Source organism: Lonchura striata, chromosome 2 (genome assembly GCF_050655825.1).
Source record: "Lonchura striata isolate lonStrDom1 chromosome 2, ASM5065582v1, whole genome shotgun sequence".
Classification (NCBI taxonomy): Eukaryota; Metazoa; Chordata; class Aves; order Passeriformes; family Estrildidae; genus Lonchura; species Lonchura striata.
In genome coordinates this window covers 105,962,599-105,979,697 of record NC_140704.1, presented here as the reverse complement: position 1 = coordinate 105,979,697, position 17,099 = coordinate 105,962,599, and the positions used below count along the sequence as shown (strand labels likewise).

General features: G+C 42.3%; 1 protein-coding gene across 5 annotated transcripts in view; it reads left to right on the top strand.

Moving 5' to 3' along the window:
- Positions 1 to 3,817: 3,817 nt before the first annotated feature.
- The window catches only part of RALBP1 (ralA binding protein 1), a 32,837-nt gene continuing 19,555 nt past the window's right edge, over positions 3,818 to 17,099 (top strand). The window contains exon 1 of one of the 5 annotated variants that reach the window (XM_021525166.4): positions 3,818 to 3,973. The gene's annotated coding sequence lies outside the window, so the exon portion shown is untranslated. Of the gene's footprint in view, positions 3,974 to 4,408; positions 4,433 to 5,951; positions 6,021 to 17,099 lie in introns of those variants that run through there. The other 4 variants (XM_085571935.1, XM_085571937.1, XM_085571936.1 and 1 more) reach the window with 4 other exon arrangements.

Sequence of the window (17,099 nt, the reverse complement as noted above, 5' to 3'; positions counted from 1 at the left end):
TAAAGTCTCTCCTCCAACCCGTGCTTCCAAAGAAAAACTCCGCAGGCTCTTGTTGTTTGGTCCCAAGGCAGTTTATTGCTAGTTATCTAAAAGATTGTTTTTGCGGGCTGCGGCTGTTTGATCAGCAGCCCAAGCAGAGACACACACACCCTGACACCCTGACTGTCTGGTGTCTTCTTCTCCCTCCCCGCCCAGGGCTGCTGCTATCTTTTATATGATATATTACATATTATATGTTTACAATTTTTCCCCAATACCTACTACCTATATTACAAAGTGCTTTTCTACTCTAAACCAATCCATAAGTGCCAGCATCACCAAGAACATGGAGGTAAGGAAAAAGAAGGAGGAAGAACAGGATCAGCCCACTTTCCTCCATCTTAGAACTTCTGACCCCCATGTACAAAGTAAAAACCCCCCTGTACAGGTGCTAAAACCCCCCTGTACAATACTAAAAAAATTTCCCCTCTACTTTGTAACTACTTTTACTATACTATCTAACCCTTTGTGACTGCTTGTTCCACCTCCAAAGTTGGTAAATCATTCCATGGATCAAACTCAAAATCACAGCTGTTTTTCAGCTGTCTGCCAGGGTCTAAAATGCTTCTGACCAAGGCCTGGAACCTCCAAAAATGTCTGAGAGACATTTTGAGTTCCAACAATCTGTTGTTAATTTTTTTTTTTTTTTTTTTTTGGTGCTGGGGAATGCTTTGTTTGTTAAATAAACAGGTTCTTTTCCACTTCTCTCAGAGAAAATTTTTTTTTTCCCGAACCAGGTGGGTGGGGAGGGGCCATGGGGGGTTGTTTTCTGGGGGCTCCTTCCAGAGGGTTTTCCCCAAATTTGCCCTAAACTAAGACAAGTATTTATAAATTTTCTTCCTACCACAGAGAACTTGGAATTACTTGGCTTTGAGCAACCTGTTCTAGGGTTGCCTGGGGCAGAGGGGTTGGAAATAAGTGGTCTTTAAGGGCCCTTCCATCCCAAACCATTCAGTGATTCTGTTGCTCCATAATACTGCTCATAGGAGTTGCTTAGGCAGAGTTCAGGATCATACACCTTTTTGGCTCTGTTCTCCTGCTCTGTGGTAATTTCTATGAACATTTTTTCTCCCCCAAAGGCATGAACTAATTTACTACCTCTAGGTTTTCCTGTTGTATCTTCAGGCTCTCATTGTTTCACTTGTTTGTTTCAGTTTGTGGCCAACTCGTTTCTTTCCTAAGCTAAATATTTTTATGTTTGCTGTGTATTCCTTTATTGCTAAGGAGAATTACACAGCACATCTGAAATTATCCCAGAATGATACAGCCCACATAGACTCCCATCTGTTCAAGACAAACTCAACTCCAGAACTGGCTTTCTTGAAGTAGTAGTAGGAGGAAGGAATTATTTATTAACACAGCTATGCCTTTCCCCTTTTCTTTCCCTGACCAAATGCTTTCTGAAGCTCTCCTCCATTATTATTTTATTACTTTTATGAAGCTCAGGTACATCAGTGAGACTGATTTTCCAAGCAGAGAGCTTGCCACCTCAGAATCCTTGCTTCACTTTGTCTTTAAAGCAGTAAGAATTTACTGAGTGAATGTGGGGCAAGCTGAGGGTGTAAGAAAGTGCCTCAGTCTATGTAAGTTGGTCCCAGACCACAGTGAATTTTGCAAGTCAGAAACCCTCCAAATCTGTTTCACATGGCAGTAAATTGGTATAGCCAGCACTGCATACAATCATTTGTTTGTCCTCAAAATCTGGGAGAAAATGCATTCTGGGCTCATTAGCTGATGAGCCCATTGTGCATGAACTTTTGTTGGCAGTGGCCTCTAATAATACACATTCTTCAGCGCTGAGAGCCTCTGGCCACTGTCACTTCAAGTGGGGATCCTCATGGGCAACCATCTCAAATTACTACGGGATGTTACAGAACTAACCCTTCTCTCTTCTTTTGCCAGGAGTAAGGCGGCCTTTATATACAACAAAAAAAGAAACACATTGGCTGTGATGTTAAGTTAAATAGCCTGGTGAGCCTTTGCTGTTACACTGTTTCTTCTGGAGAGGAGGAGGGAGACTGGAATTTGCGAGGTTATGTAAAAAGTGGTGAAGACAATATCCCTGTGCTCCAACACTAATCGGAGTGTTTACAACCCTCTCTTTTGTAGCTTCCACTGAATAGCACAAATTCCTGTGGGGGACCTTTTACATTACCGCAGGAGGTGGCACAAAGAGCTCATTCGACAGGGACTAAGCAGCACTGAGTCTCAAGTGAATAAATGGAGCAGGTGGCACGCTGCCACGGTATTAATGTGTCCAATAGGCCGGGGATTATGCTCGAGGCTGTGGGAATGAATCGGCCCTGCTTCTGACTGAAACAAATTCCCCTGTTGATGAGCAATCCTGAAAGGGATTCAAATTACGCAGGTGCTCAACGTAACAGAAACTTCCATTGTAAGAGGCAAAAAACCCCCACAAAATTCCTTATAACATCACTGTAAACAGGATGCATCTTGAGATGGGGATGTGTTCCTTGGCACAGGTCACCTCCAGCAGCATCCAGAGCCTTTCCCCATTTCTCTCGCATTCCTGAAAGCAGTAGAGAGAAGTGGGTAACTCCTCTCAGGAGGTCAGATTTGTATGGTGGATGAAGCCGAAGCCTTCATGTGAACGGAGGAAGAGGAATTCTGTCAGCAGTAACATCACATGGAAGGTGGTCCAGGCGCCCCCACCTGCGGGGCTGTGTCAGCTCCCACTGAGACTGATGGCTTGTGGTGTTTGCTGACCTCCCATTCTGACTAGTGTAATCTCACAACTCACTTGGCCATACCCATCTGTAATCACTGCCAAAAGAATCTCAAAATAACAGAATGGGTCAGATTGGAAGAGACCACACGGGGTCACCTAGTCCAACCTCTCTGCTCAAGAAGGATCATTCCAGAGCACACAACACAGGACTGCGTCCCCACATGGTGCTTGAATATCTCCAGCAAGGGCGACCCCACAACCTCTCTGGGAAATCTGTTCCAGTGCATGGTCACCTGCACAGTGAAGTTCTTCCACATATCCAAGTGGAACTTCCTGTGAATCAGTTTCTGCCTGTTGCCTCTTACCCTATTGCTTGACACCACTGCAAAGAGCCTGGCTCCATCCTCTTGGCATCCTCCCTCCTTCAAATACTTGTAGACGTTGAAGAGGTCCCCTCCCAGTTGTCTCTTCCCAAGGCTGAACAGGTCCACCTCCCTCCGTCTTCCCTCATAATAGAGATGCTCCAGTGCCTTAATTATCTTTGCTGCCCTCCACTGGCTCTGCTCCAGGAGCTCCATGTCTCTCTTGTACTGAGGAGCCCAAAACGGGGCACAGCACTGCAGATGCGGCCCCACCAGTGCCGAACAGGGGGCAGGATCAGCTCCCCCGACCTGCTGGCAGCGCTCTTCCCGCTGCAGCCCAGGACATCCCTGGCGTCCGTGACCACAAGGGCCCTGAGCGCATGGCTCAGGGGCGCTTGCGTTCCTTGTGTTCCCAGAGGACTGATGCACCTGCTGGCTGCCGGCTCCCGGCGGCTGCTGAGGGGGCTTCGCACACGTATCCCGCCGGAGTCTCCTCAAGCAGCCGGACCCCGCGGGGCTTCAACAGCGATGCGGGGCAGCGGAGCTGGAACTCCCTCGCAGCGCGCTGGCCGCTGGGAGTTGTAGTGCGGCGGCCAGCAGCAACCTGGAGTGCCTTGCCGGCAGCGTTCCCCAGTGGGAACTACAACTCCCGTCGTGCTCCGCGCGCGGGGAGCCCAGTCCCGCCCGCCCCACCTCCCCGCCCTCGCGGCCGCGCGGAGCGAGGCAGCGGCGCGTGCGCGGTGGCGTGAGCTCGCGCCGCTCCCCGCCCGTCCCTGCGAGCGCCGGGCGGCGGCGGCGGCGGGATGGGGCGCGAGGCGGGGCGTGCCCGCCGCGCGTGAGGCCGAGCCGGAGCCGCTGCGCGGGCGAGCGGGACCCCCCGACGGTCAGTGCGGGGGCGCGGGGGGCGGCCGGCCCGGCCCGACGCGCCGGTGAGGGCCGCGGGGCCGTCCGGGGCCCGGGCGGGCGGGGGCGGAGGGAGGGGGGCGCCTACAACGGGCGGCGCGAGCCGCCACCGCCCCGCGGCTGCCGGTGGGGGAGGGGCCGGCGCGGCCGCTCGGCGGGAGGGGCGGGGCTGCCGGCGGCCACGCCCACCGCCCCGCTGGCGGCGCTCCCCTCCCTGCGCCGCCGCCTCCCCTGCTCCTCCATCGCGCTCCTTCCTTTCCTGGCTGTTTACCTTCCCTTGCTTTCCTCCCTCCGCTCCGCTCCCCGCGCTGTCCCTCCTGCCCTAACGGGGGCAGGCGCCGGGCACCCTGTGCGCCCTGTTTCCGTAGGCGGCTGCTCCCTTTGGATCGTGCGGGGCTCGTTGCAGCTCAGTCTGGGCTGTGGGTTGGCTCTCAGCAAGGTCGTCTTTGGTTGGGTTTTTTTGGGTTTTTTCTTTTTTTTTTTTTTTTTTGTGGGGAGGGAGAGGTCAGGGATTTTTATTCTTTTACCTTCGCCTAGAAGTCTTATCTTAAAACCCAGAAAACTTACTGTTATTGTAATTTTTCTGCATCTAGTGTGATTAGCTGGTTCTAAGAATGTCGTGTTTCATACCTGATAATGTTGCTTAGAAAGTGTGTGTTACTGTTCATCATAGAATCACAGAATGGTTTGGAAGGGACCTCAGAGACCATCTAGTTCCAACCCTTCTGCCGTGAGCAGAGACACCTTTCACTAGACCAGGCTGCTCAGAGCCCCATCCCAGATGGCCTTGAACACTTCCAAGGATATGTTAGTGGGTTATATATGAGCAAATACATCTTTTTTTAAGTGCTAACAGATGTTCAAACAGGTGACAAAGAAAATACCAGCAATCCACATTGAACATATCTGTTCATGACAGTGGTGTGGATTTCCTCCACCCCAGTGTCCCTGAGGTTAATGATAATTGTTGATAGAAAATAATAATTTTTAAAAAAACAGGCTAAGGCCTTTTTACTTGTTACATAAACCAGGGTGATTTGTGCAAGTCCCTTGTTTCAGCACAGCAAAACGGCCCTAACTGTGCCCTTAAACAGGTTTCTGATCTGGAAACAGGTTGATGTGCTTACCATGAGTGTTCTGCATTGCCATAACCCACCCTGTCAGGAGTGATGTTAAGGCTCCATTGGATATGATGCAGAACAGTAATGGATGTAAATTTATTAATCAGCTTACAGGAAAATGGCAGAGGGATCCCTTAGATCCCTTAGATTTGGGTTTTGATTGAGTGTTGTGTACAGCTGGTGGTGAATGGTGCTGTGCTTCAGTTCATTTCAGCGCAGTCTGGGTATAATCCCTACAGTCAGTGTGACAAGCTCTTGGGGGGCACTTTTCCACAGAGAAATAAAGTGGAAATAAAAAAACCAAAACCCTTCCAGACTGTTGTAGTTTTGAGCATTTAGTACTTCTAGGTGTGTGAAATTTATTAACCCTTTTGCTGTAATGTTCTAGCTAACTACAGCAAGAAAAGAGTGTCTGTTACGTTGAAGTAGGGAACTTTACATTCCCTGTCCTATGGGTCTTATTTCTAGCTTGGAGAAAATAAATTTTCTTTAGTCTTCCCACATCTGAAATGGAGCATAGGAATAGCTGCCTTAAAATCTTAATACTCCACGCGCAACTTCAACATTGTTCTTAGTTAAGGTGTATTCAGGAGTAGGAGGGCATACTTTGTAGTTTGAATTGGTGGGGCTTTTCCCCAAAGTAAGGATTTCCCAGTGAAACCGCTGGTGTGATTGTAGTTATGTGAGAAAGAAAGTTCTTTTTCTGTAGGGCAGATTATTTCCATTTCTATATGGGCATGTCTGCACTGGAGTATGTTGTCCTGGAATTGTAATAACCGTGTTCCTGCTTTGGAGCTGTGTGTCTTGGTTCTGCAGATGTCCTTAAAGCAAAACTGACATGCACAAGCGCTGCATCTAACTCTTTGGGGTTCTCATCTCCACTGTGTCCTTCAGGCACCCTTCCCAGTAAGTTTTAGCTGTATTTTCTTACAGAAAAGGTTTGCATGTTTCCTGAATAAACACTGCTGTTTCTTATGGGCAGGTTTTAGACTGATGTGGAAGATGTTGCTGTTCAGCAATAAATACCACCAAATGCTAATTTATTTTCCTTCTGTAAAGCTTGATGTCATGTGGTTAGCCTCAGAATGCTAAAATATAGTATGATATTTACCTTCAGTTTATAGTGGTATAATGTAGCATAATCTACCAAGCTTATCTCTGAACTAATGTGTTGAATCAGTGAATGATTCGCTACCCTTACAACTAGTCATGGTTTGCTATGTGCATGGTTTGCTATCCTTCGTCAACTCCTGCTGTTCCCCAGTGCCTCATGGATCATAGTTTTCAAATTGCTGCTAAAAAAAAAAAAAAAATATATCAAATGGGCCCATAGTTGGGCTGGAAGCACCTTATGGAGTAGGAAGTTTTAGTTTGGCTGTGTCCGCAGAAGTGGTGGTGTTGAAGGGTGACTGCTGTGCAGATAAGGTTTACATCTTCTGCCTGCCATGGCCAAAACCAGAAGCATAAGGATGCAGGCTGAGTTTAGAGAAAGGACTGGTATGACTCCCTGTCCATACTTACCCTTCTCATCCCAGCCATCCCTCACATTTTGGGCATGACATCAGGGAATACAAACTCAGTTGAAGGTGTGGAGGTACAGAAGGGTGAAACAGATTTTGATGGTGGCAGCAAGAGCAAGTCTGCAAAGCTTAATAGCAGCAGGGATCCAGTGCTCCCTGCTTCCAGTTTTTCTTTAGGCTGCAGTAAAAACTGGGGAATGACTGTTTACTTGGGGCAGCTGCTCGGAAGTGGAGGATTTATATGGTATTACCCAAGTAAGGAGTGGTGATCCAGTAAGTTGGCTCATGCAGTAAATTGGCTCAAATATGTCCAAGGAGTTTCTAGTTTGTTCTGTCCTGTTACTAGCGGATAATGTACTAGGAAAAAAATGTATTTAGGTTTCATCAGTAAAGTGCTGTGACAATTTTGAACTAGTAGGGAAGAATTTGTGAAAAAGATAAATATGAGCTACAGTGACTTCAGTGGATAATAAGAAGGTAAAAACAACACTTAATACCTGAACAAAGTATGTCTGACCAAAAATATATGGAATGTGTAACTGGGTCCTTAGTGATTTTTATTATTAACTGTGCATTAAAAAAACACAGAATCTATTTTTCTTATCTAATGATGAATTCCACGTATACATCAGAGACAGAGATCTGCAAATTCAAAGCCATGAGATCACAGCATTTAGAGCAATCAGTTCACCACCTACAAGCAGTATTTCCTTTGATAACTAATTAAGGTGTATTTAAATAGAGAACATGAATTGATTTTTTTTCCTTGTCTAGTTCCTGTGATGCTTAGTAAACAAAGGTACAGATAATGAAGATGTCCTAGTTTCTTCCAGAAGCAGCTTGGTGTAGGATCCTGACTAAAAAATAGCAACTAATTATTTACTAAACACATAATTTTATAATAATAAAGAAAAAGTGCTTACCAGATGCTAAAACAGTAATAGTATAAATCAGTAGGTACAGCAAATTGTTAATGTGTGTTAATAGTATTTTGATATTTAGCCCAGTTTAAAAAAATATTTACAGAGAAAATGTTTTAAATAAGCAAATTTAGTATTGTTTTCTACAGAAATAGGAAATAATGCAGAATAAAATAATGCAATTATTCTGATACAATAGTAATAATTGTAGAATGTGATGTAAGTCAATTTAATTGTTAATACCTTGCTGTCTGTCCATTTGTTGTAAGGGCTAGGAAGGTAGGCAGAAATACAGACCTTACGCAATCAATGCAAAGAGAAAATGTATTTAAAAAAAGGATTATGATCCTTGGTGGTACACATTAATTTATGATACAACCTTGTAGGTGATCCCTGCCTTGCTTGTGTCCAGGCTCTGTCTTCCCTGGAGGAAGCAGGGAGTGGTTAATGATTCTTGCTGGCTGCAGCCCGACAGGAGTGCAGTGCTGGGGCAGACCCCGTGTGAAGGTGCACAGATGCCCTGTTTTGGCTGCTGGGGCTATCCTTTTTCATAGGAATATTTCCACCCTTCAGTGCAGCGGAGGGGTCAGCTTCCCAAACAGTAGGAGCAGATTCCTCATATCCACTCTGCTGTCTTTATTCTCTTCCTCACCCACAAAGAACAGAGCTTTTTTAGACTGGCTATTCTGGTCTCTGGAGGCACACAAGGAACGCAAGGGATGAGTGATGGCTGTTTGCATGAGGTGGGAGCGGCCAGATGGTTGCTAGAGAGGAAGAAAGAGGAGTGAGTGCTGGGTGGTAAGGTTTGACATTCCAAATCAGAATGCAGGTTTAGACCAAACTGAAATTTATTTTAAGGAAAATAAATTTAGTTTCATGTTGTTTTGTACATTTCTTAGCAGTGACTAATTCTTGAGTCAATTCCAGTAGTTATGTATAGATAAAATGTATTTTTGTACATTTTGGTCCTCTCTAGTATGAAAAATGCACGGGTTTCTGTTATCTAGGTGAATGCAGCTTGTGAGGTTTTCTTCCTGTTTCACAGTTCAGTAGAATCTCTGGACTTTTCCTGGTACTAAAGGACAGGACATCTGGCAGAAAGGAGCTCTTGGAACTGATCACAGAACTCTACTACCAGAGCTCGAAGGATGACTTTTGAAAACGCAATATATTATGATAATTGTTAACTTGACACTAGTGAAAAAAAGGATATCACAGTGGCAAAAATTGCAGCTTCTCTTTCTCATAAAAAAATAAGTATGAAAATGTCAAGGGTATTACTTCTCTTTAAAATCATATCTAACTTGTAAAATAGGACTTACACCTATGAGTTTGAAGCTATAATTTAAGGTTTATCCTCTAATGGCTTTTGTGAAATTTAACATTTAGCTTACCCTTGTGGTGAAGCTTGTTGCTACTTTAACATTTCTAGCCTGCCCTGGTGTGTTTTGTAAATACAAGGATCAGCAGTCAGGTGCAGATTTTTTCTGGATGTTGCCATGAAAATAAATTTTCAGTGAGTTTTATTAGCATGAATTAAATTGAGTACTACATGTAAATTCTAGTGCTAAACATGCCAGCAATTAAACTCTCTCATTTCATGGTAGTAGTAGTGGTTTTCTACCATGAATACTATGGAAATTCATAATTCTCTGGTATTGTTTTCCTATATCCAATATACTGCTTTCACATACTTAATACTGAGTGTATTAATGTAGTGTATAATTACTGATAAAAGATAATTAAGCTGACAGATATTTTAGTGTATCTTCTCCAGTAGATTTTAATATTGTGAACCAAATACTGTATGTAAAAGTGTAATGCTAATCTGTACCAAACCCAAAATAACTTTTTTTTAAAAACTGGATTCAAAGAAGAGTGTCATTTCCTTTTCTGAGTTTGAATTGTGGTGGCTTCAAAGGAGGTACTATTCTTTTAAGATAGCCTAAAGACCTTTTTATATTTTATGTGATATTTTTAATTGTTTGAATGGACTAAAACCTTGGGGGAAAAATACCAAGTGATTGAATAGATTTACCCAGAAATTCCTTGGATTATTTCAATCCAGTGGTTTTATCTTTTCTTGTTCTTTAGGTGTTTTAATCTTGACAAATTCTCTAAGCTTTCTCCATGCTGGCCACTTATTAATTCTAGATGCAGAGATCTTTCACAAGTCATGCTTCTGTAGTTTGGGGTTGCAGTTCTCCAAAATTCATGCAGTGTGTACCACTGGTGAGCAGATGCATTTTAAGCAGTCAGGTTTTCAAACATCATTGGAGGAAACAAATTCATCTTTCCAGCTGAAAGAGGAAGTGATGAACCTGTGGAGTTCTTTGCTGGTTCAGTGTACTGGTGTGCCTGATACACTAGGATGTATATTTAAATGCTTGTTCCTTCACAAAGATAAATAATAACTAATTTTCTGGCAATGGCTTTTACAGACGTAACTTTTGTATATGCCAGAACCGGTATACACCTCCAAAAAAAGCAGTGATGAAGGCACATCAGTTTTACCTACATCATTCATTTTCTGTGGTGCAATTTTATGATATTTTATTTGGTCTATGATTGAATTTCTTTGCAGTTTTCTATGGGCTTCTTTTGGTTGCTTGTTTTTGATAAATCCTTTAGGAAGAAAGGTTTTAATGTTATTTCAGTCAAACTTCAAAGACATCTAAAAGATATATAAACATGTAAAAGAAGTTTGCAGTTAGTGTGTATGATTAGTACAGTCAGTTGTTTGTGGACATTTTGACAAGTGAGTTTATAACATTTGGTTGGTTTTAGTACTTATGTGCAAGGATTTCACCACTCTTAAGATTGCCTTACAATGATGGAGACAGTTCTTCTTTTGAGGGATGGATAGAACAAAGGCCATCTTTGGTCTTTTGTATATTTTTACTTCCATTAAACTATCTGGTCTAATTTTAATTAAAGCAGCATGACTTATGTTTCGACAAGGCAACACAACAGATTTGGGAATGGCAATCAGAACTTGTTTGGTCTTGTGCTATCAAATACCAAACTTTTCCTCTATCTCTGAAGCATACAGTATTTTTAGTGTTGTATGTTATTATTCAGTTAATTGTTATTATATTTGGCAGTAGGTTGAAAACATCAATCTTGAGGTATGGGGAGGATTTTTTGTAATATTTTCAAGACATAGGATTGCTGAAAACTGCTGCAGTAGATGCTACAGACTGAGCTAAATGAAGCCTGTTTTAGAAAGTATATGTGAATTTAATTTTAAATTCTAAGGATGTTTATACATCTTTCTAGAAGGCAGGTATTTCATGTAAGCTTTCTTCTAAGGCTGACTAGGTAAATTGGCATAGAAGACAAGGCAAATGCTGTGAACTTGTGGGTCTTGCTGCTGTTCCAGTAATTGGCATTTTAGCGGATGACAGATTCCTGCTTTCTCTGCAGAGACCAGCAGCTGCCCCATGGTGGGTGGTGCCACACCTTGCCTTGCATGTATTTCTGAATGTTTTCTATGTTCACATGCATGACATTTTGCAACATATCAGCCCTGGAGGTTATGATGTTAATCATAATTAATAATCTGCTGAACTTGTAAATATTAAAATTGACTTTGCCCTTGGGTGTTGAGTGAATCTGGGGCAGACATGAAAAACAGAACTTGTTAGTCCCGTCTCTACGTATGGTACTGAAAAAAATAACTAAAAATTCATAGATTTGCTGAAAGGCTAAATCCTTCATGTGGTGTTGATGAAGAGTTGTCACTGGCATTAATGGGAATATGTCTAGGAAGAAGAGACGGTACAGCCCTACTCTTCTATGGAAACATAACATACCATGCTAAAAATAATTTATTTTTTAAATACATATAACATGAGTTTGAAAGACATTGACATCTATTCCCTCAGGTTCCTGCTGCAGACATACCATGGATCAGTAGAACAATTATTTTGTTGGCATGTCTTGAAACAGATCTCAAAATAAAACAAGCTACATCAGAATAAACCTTTTGGTGGGTAGAACTGAGTCAACAGTAAGGCTGTGCTAAAATCTGCTGTGCTGGAAGCACAGAAATATTACACATCAGTCCATTATTGTTAAGTTGGGAAAACATTTGTGTGCAGCCCAGTCTTTGCTTGATTTTACTCAAATTTGGCTTAATAAAGTAACCAGTGAAGGCTGATTTCCAGGTCAATAGCTATTGATGTTAGCTTGATAATAAATAGGATTCTTAAGCCAAAAACAAAGGTGGTATACATAGATATCAAATAATCACTAAGAATAATCAGCTGATAAGACACAGTTATTAAATAATCACTAAAAATAAACAGTGTTTCTGGATCAAAGTCTTCTTTTACTTTTCCTTTCTGCTGTTATGGTAGAATGGGTTTGATCTGAACCACCATAGTTCCATTGAATATTCACTAGAAGCTGAACATGTTTTGCCATTGTTGCACTGGAACATGCAGGGTTTTAAACATGAAAAGAATCATACATGGAAATCGATAATCTGTGTTATGTGTCACATTATGAAGAGATCCAAGCAAAGCTGTTCTTTACTTCCTCTTATGCTACAGAGTTGTCAGTTCAAGTGGCATCCTGTACTGATAGATCTTTTCATCTGTGTTCAATAGGTGGTGGCAAAAATGTAATGTAAAGCATAAGAAAGTTAATTTTCACAGTTCAAGGCCTAAAGGTTTGTGTGTTATTAATATACTTTCAGAAATGTCTTCTTTCTGGGTATGATAAGGCCATAGAATTGATTATTCTTTGCCTTTGGTAAGGTGAACTGAATTGTTTGTACTGACTTCCCAGTTAAAGGATTATGAAGTGACTTCTGCAAAGTTAATGCTGTTTGAAAATTCTATGAATAAAATAATGATCACAATTCACCCAGTTCAGTGAAGAAGCATGGTGCTTCTAATTGATTTTGTTCTGTATCCAGTCTGAAAGATGATAGCTGAATGCTGGATTAAAAAGCCACACTATCTGGACTCAGTGTGCATGCAGCTCTCCATGCAGCACCCGTGCTCTGCTGTTCCTTCTGCGTGTTAAGCAGGTTTATGGAGTTGCCGGAGTGTGGCAAGGCTCTCTATGGCACTCTGTGTTTGAGGGTGGCAAACCAGCAGAAACACCAGTGAAGTGATGTTTGTAGAGGGGCACACACCAGTCCTGGCTTTGTTGTAATTGGCATGGGTACGAAAGATGATGGTGAGGCAGCAGCAGTGGCACCTGCCTGCACATGTCAGCTGAGTGTGTTCCCAAGAGTTCCACAGAGCCTGAACTCTACTGCTGGCAGGAGCCTCACAAAGCCTTACTGCCTCTCCACTGCTGCTGTTGAATTTGCCAGGTGAATTACTGCTGTTACAGAAAGGCCAGTGCATTATAGTGCGCATTTCTGGTGTGTGGGCATTCCCAGATTTGTTGCCACTGTTGAATCCAAAGCAAAGAGTCTTTGCTAATTGCTGTTTACTCTTGCCATTTCTAGTATTTTAGCATGTGTTAGCTCAGACACTCTTAAAAAAAAAAAGCCCCACAAAACCCAAAATTAAGAGTTTTTATAGGCTTAGTTGTTTTTTACTGGGTGTTGGAACTGAGTGTGTGGAGCTCTGGCCTCTCTGGAAAACTAGATTCTGTTCTCTGTTGTTTGATCTGTCACAGGTAGTCTGCAGATGCTGTTGAAAGAACAGCAACAATGCTTAAAATTCCTGTGAAATATTTTATGCCGAATCCATTGGTTTTTCTTCTGCTTCATTTTGCATTTTTTACTCTGAATAGCACTTGCTTTTTAAACTGCATTTGTAGTACATTCAGCTCTACCAGTCATGGGTTTTTTGGTTTTTTTCCCCGAGTCCACTAATTGGCAGCTGTTCTCAAGCTGGCTGCATTCAGGTACTGGAGTGTGACTAAACAATGCTGTAGTTTAAATCTCTAATCAGGGGAATTTGTCATTAAATAGATCCAGTCCAGGAACTGATTAAAGTATAACAATTAGTGTTAATTTGCTGAATCATAATGTCTGTACAACCTGCTGCAGACCTTTGGGGACTAGACAACTGTTTGAAAGGCTTGTCAGAAAATGTGAATTGTAAAAATACTTGGATACAGTTCCAAGGGCAAACAAAACCTGTGCTGGTACTATGTTTATAGTGATTGTTAAGAGAGTAAACTGTATACCTTTTGTTGTGTTTTTCTGCCTCCCTCTTTTAAGTAGTAAAACTTTATGTTCTGTTAGTGGTGCTAGTGGAATTTGGAGAGGTGGACAAGAGAGAAGGGACAGGGTTGTCATACCAGAAAAGTTTCTAAGGCCAGTCTAAGCAATAGTGGGTATTATATATGTTGCACAGTGTGGCTCTTTCCAGAAGTATAGGAGGGTTCAATATGTTAGCAAGACAGTTGTGATATTCAAATCAACTCTCAGTAATTCAGCTCTTATCAAAAGGTAATATATTTTAATTTGCTCTGAAAAGTTTTGTTTCAGAGTCTGGTACTTCAATTTTTTTTCTTAAGCACTAACCAAATTCTTCAAACTATTTCTGAGAATTCAGCTAGCAAGAAAATACCTCTTTTCTGTAATAATTAGTATTTTGGTAATGAGGCAAACCTTTTTAGTGCTATTTGTAATTTAGAAGGGAAACTTAAATTTGGCTGGAGAAGACCTCCCAGATTGCCTTGCTTATGTGTAGCCCGTAATTTGCAGAAGTTTTAATGAGAACTGAGTGTGGGAGAAATAAAAGGTGGTGAGGGAAACCTGGGAAACAGTGAGCAGCCAAGAGTGAGGTTAGATGAGACATTGGGTGTGGAGAACAGGAATGGCGAAACTGGGGTTGCACAGGTCTAGGTTGTAAACACCTGCTGGGAGGAAGAGGTTGTGAGATAGATGTGGTGCAGTCCTGACTGTGGAGGAACTGCACTGCAGGAAAGGAGACGAGGAAGCAAATGTGGAGAGCCTGGGGTGACTAAACCATGGAGTGGGAAACTAATGTACTGGGCTTGAGTACTGTTACTGGAGGTACTGGATTACTTTGTGCCGACAAGACCATGGGAACCAGGAGCAAGATTTGCTGGGGTTAAAAACAGAGAATCCTGAATAGCAGAGTAGCACATGGCCTGGAAGGTTGGAGAATGAGAAATTATTCTCAGGGTGAGCAGTAGCAGTTGCAGTGCAGGTGGCTGATCAGTCAAGATACTCTTGCAGAAGTCTAGTCTGTGTGCAGTGCCCATCTGCCTCGTGGTGCAGAGTTCAGGCCTTCTGCTTGTTACTTGAGAAAGCTGCCATGCAAAGCAATTAAACAGCTTGTTAGCTGGACAGTTATTTGCAAGAATGCCTCATATATTTGGTTGTGATCATAATGTAGTGCATTGCTTTGAAACTGCTTCCGTGGCCATTGGTTCAGCTGGGGAAAGATGTGGGAGGACTTGCTGTGGTACCCCGGAAGGATGGAATGAGCCACATGGGGAAGGGGGGAAGCACATGTAGGGCATAGTTTGTGCAGGGCTTCGGTTGTTACCGTGTGACAAAGATCTGTGCCCAAACTTTTCTTGTAGACTGCTTGCTTTGAAGAGGTAGTGGGATATAAATTGTCACAGCCTGCCTCTCCAGGGGAGTAGGATGTTTCAGCGAAACAGCAATGTGATGGTATAGCCAGTGCCGAGGCAGCATCATGGAACAGGGTCTTTTCCTACACAGTTCTGGTCCATCTCTTTTCAATGTGCTCTCTTCTGGAGAAAAGCATTTAACCATCCATCCCCTTCCAGAGATTCAAGTTTTTGTTTTTCCCAAAATGTGTGTCTTGGAAACAGCCTGTGAATTGCATCCTGATGGAGCTCTACAGAATTTTGTAGGCTAGGGGCTTTAATACTGTTTTCCCTGAAGTGAACCGAACTGGAAAGCACATGCTTTCACATGTGGAGATGTTATCTTCATGTGATTGCAAGACTTTATCATAATGGGATTGGAAACCTTGGTTTTGATATTTCTAAAATGCCTAGGGTATTACTTAATTTTTTATTTTAAGGCTGGCTCCCTACTGATTAGATTATTGAAGAACTGGAATACCCTCAATAATAGGGAGTGTTCTGGATACAGCTGCATATTCTAAATGTGAGCTGGCTCCTCCAAGAGCCCACTCAGATATGGATGTGGTCTGTAGCACACTGATTGTTGAGAGCTAAGTAGTTTTGTCTGTTTATATATCACTCCTGAGCTGGAATGGACTCTCGGAGCCAAACTTGAAATGCCGTGGATGGTGCTGTAACTGGCAGACTTTATCCATCTATAGGTAAATGAGAGACCACACAAAAGCTAGTTTTGTTACTCTTAGAGGTCTTCTGATGCTAGCATTATTTGAAAAACGTACAGCTTGCTCCTGTGTGACTTCAACTGTATGATTATACACCTGCCTTTCAAGTAAATTTTCCAACATTCTCATGGCATCACATATCCTGTAAACTAATCTGAGGTGGAGAAGCTGAATTCTGCTAAACAATTTGTATTTTATTCTTTTTATCAGAAAAATTCTGTGAAGTCCCTTCTTGATGCTTTCATTTTTGCCAATTGTAAAGAGTGTGTGACTCACAGGGGAATTACTTAATGCTGCATTTGTGTGATTACTTGTGACTTGTGAAATTTTAAACTTGCTTTGCCTGTCTACACGAAGTACTTCCCTGTTCCTTCTCCTTTCGTGGCTGTGTTGCCTTATTAAAGAAGGGAAAAGGCACTGATTTTATACCTGGTCGCTGCTTATTAAATGAAACAGACTGAAACGCTGCCATGCAGTCAAATGTCAAAATTATGTCAGAGGCCATCTAAGAAGTGTTCAAATGGAAACAGTGATTTGTATTAAGCTTTTCAGTATGTTGTAAAAAATGCAATAGATACAGAACTTAGGTGTGATACAGACCTTGTATACTCTTAGTAAATAAATTCTAATTTGATCTTCTTATCATCTTATTCAAAAGTTTCAACAGTTATATGAGTACCGCTCATGGTTTCTGAAGTGTTTTGACATACTTAGCCCACAAGTAATATTTTTTGTTATTCTTATGGTTCATTGCTTTCCAAAATTGAGCTGTGTTTGTTACTATGATATTTTTGTCCAAAAATTGTGTGCCTCATTTCTGCAAGAATCAGGTCCTTCACCCATATACAGATATTTTGGACTGAAGGTCTGTTGTCAGTGGAATGAGTTACTGCTGTGCTCACTGTCTTGCTTTTGGATAATTGAGATAGAGCAGTGTGTCCTCATTCTGTCTCCATCCTTTGATTAGTGACTTCTTGGGACTATTTTCAATGTAACACCCGGGTATTCAGGTGTCTGTTTGTGGCAAAATGGAGTGACCTGGGGACACCCACTGTGCTTCAGATGTGGTCTTGCATAATACTTGTTGCAGAAAAAATCCACATCCTTCATTCCACCCAGAAGCTTTACAAAATAACATCTGTGCATGCAATCACCTGCTCTAATTTGCTTCTGCTGTTGCAATTGGTCACAAAGCACAAATTCACAGTACAGACTCAGTGCAAAACAGAAATAATGGAGCCTTCTGTACTGAATGAAAGAGCT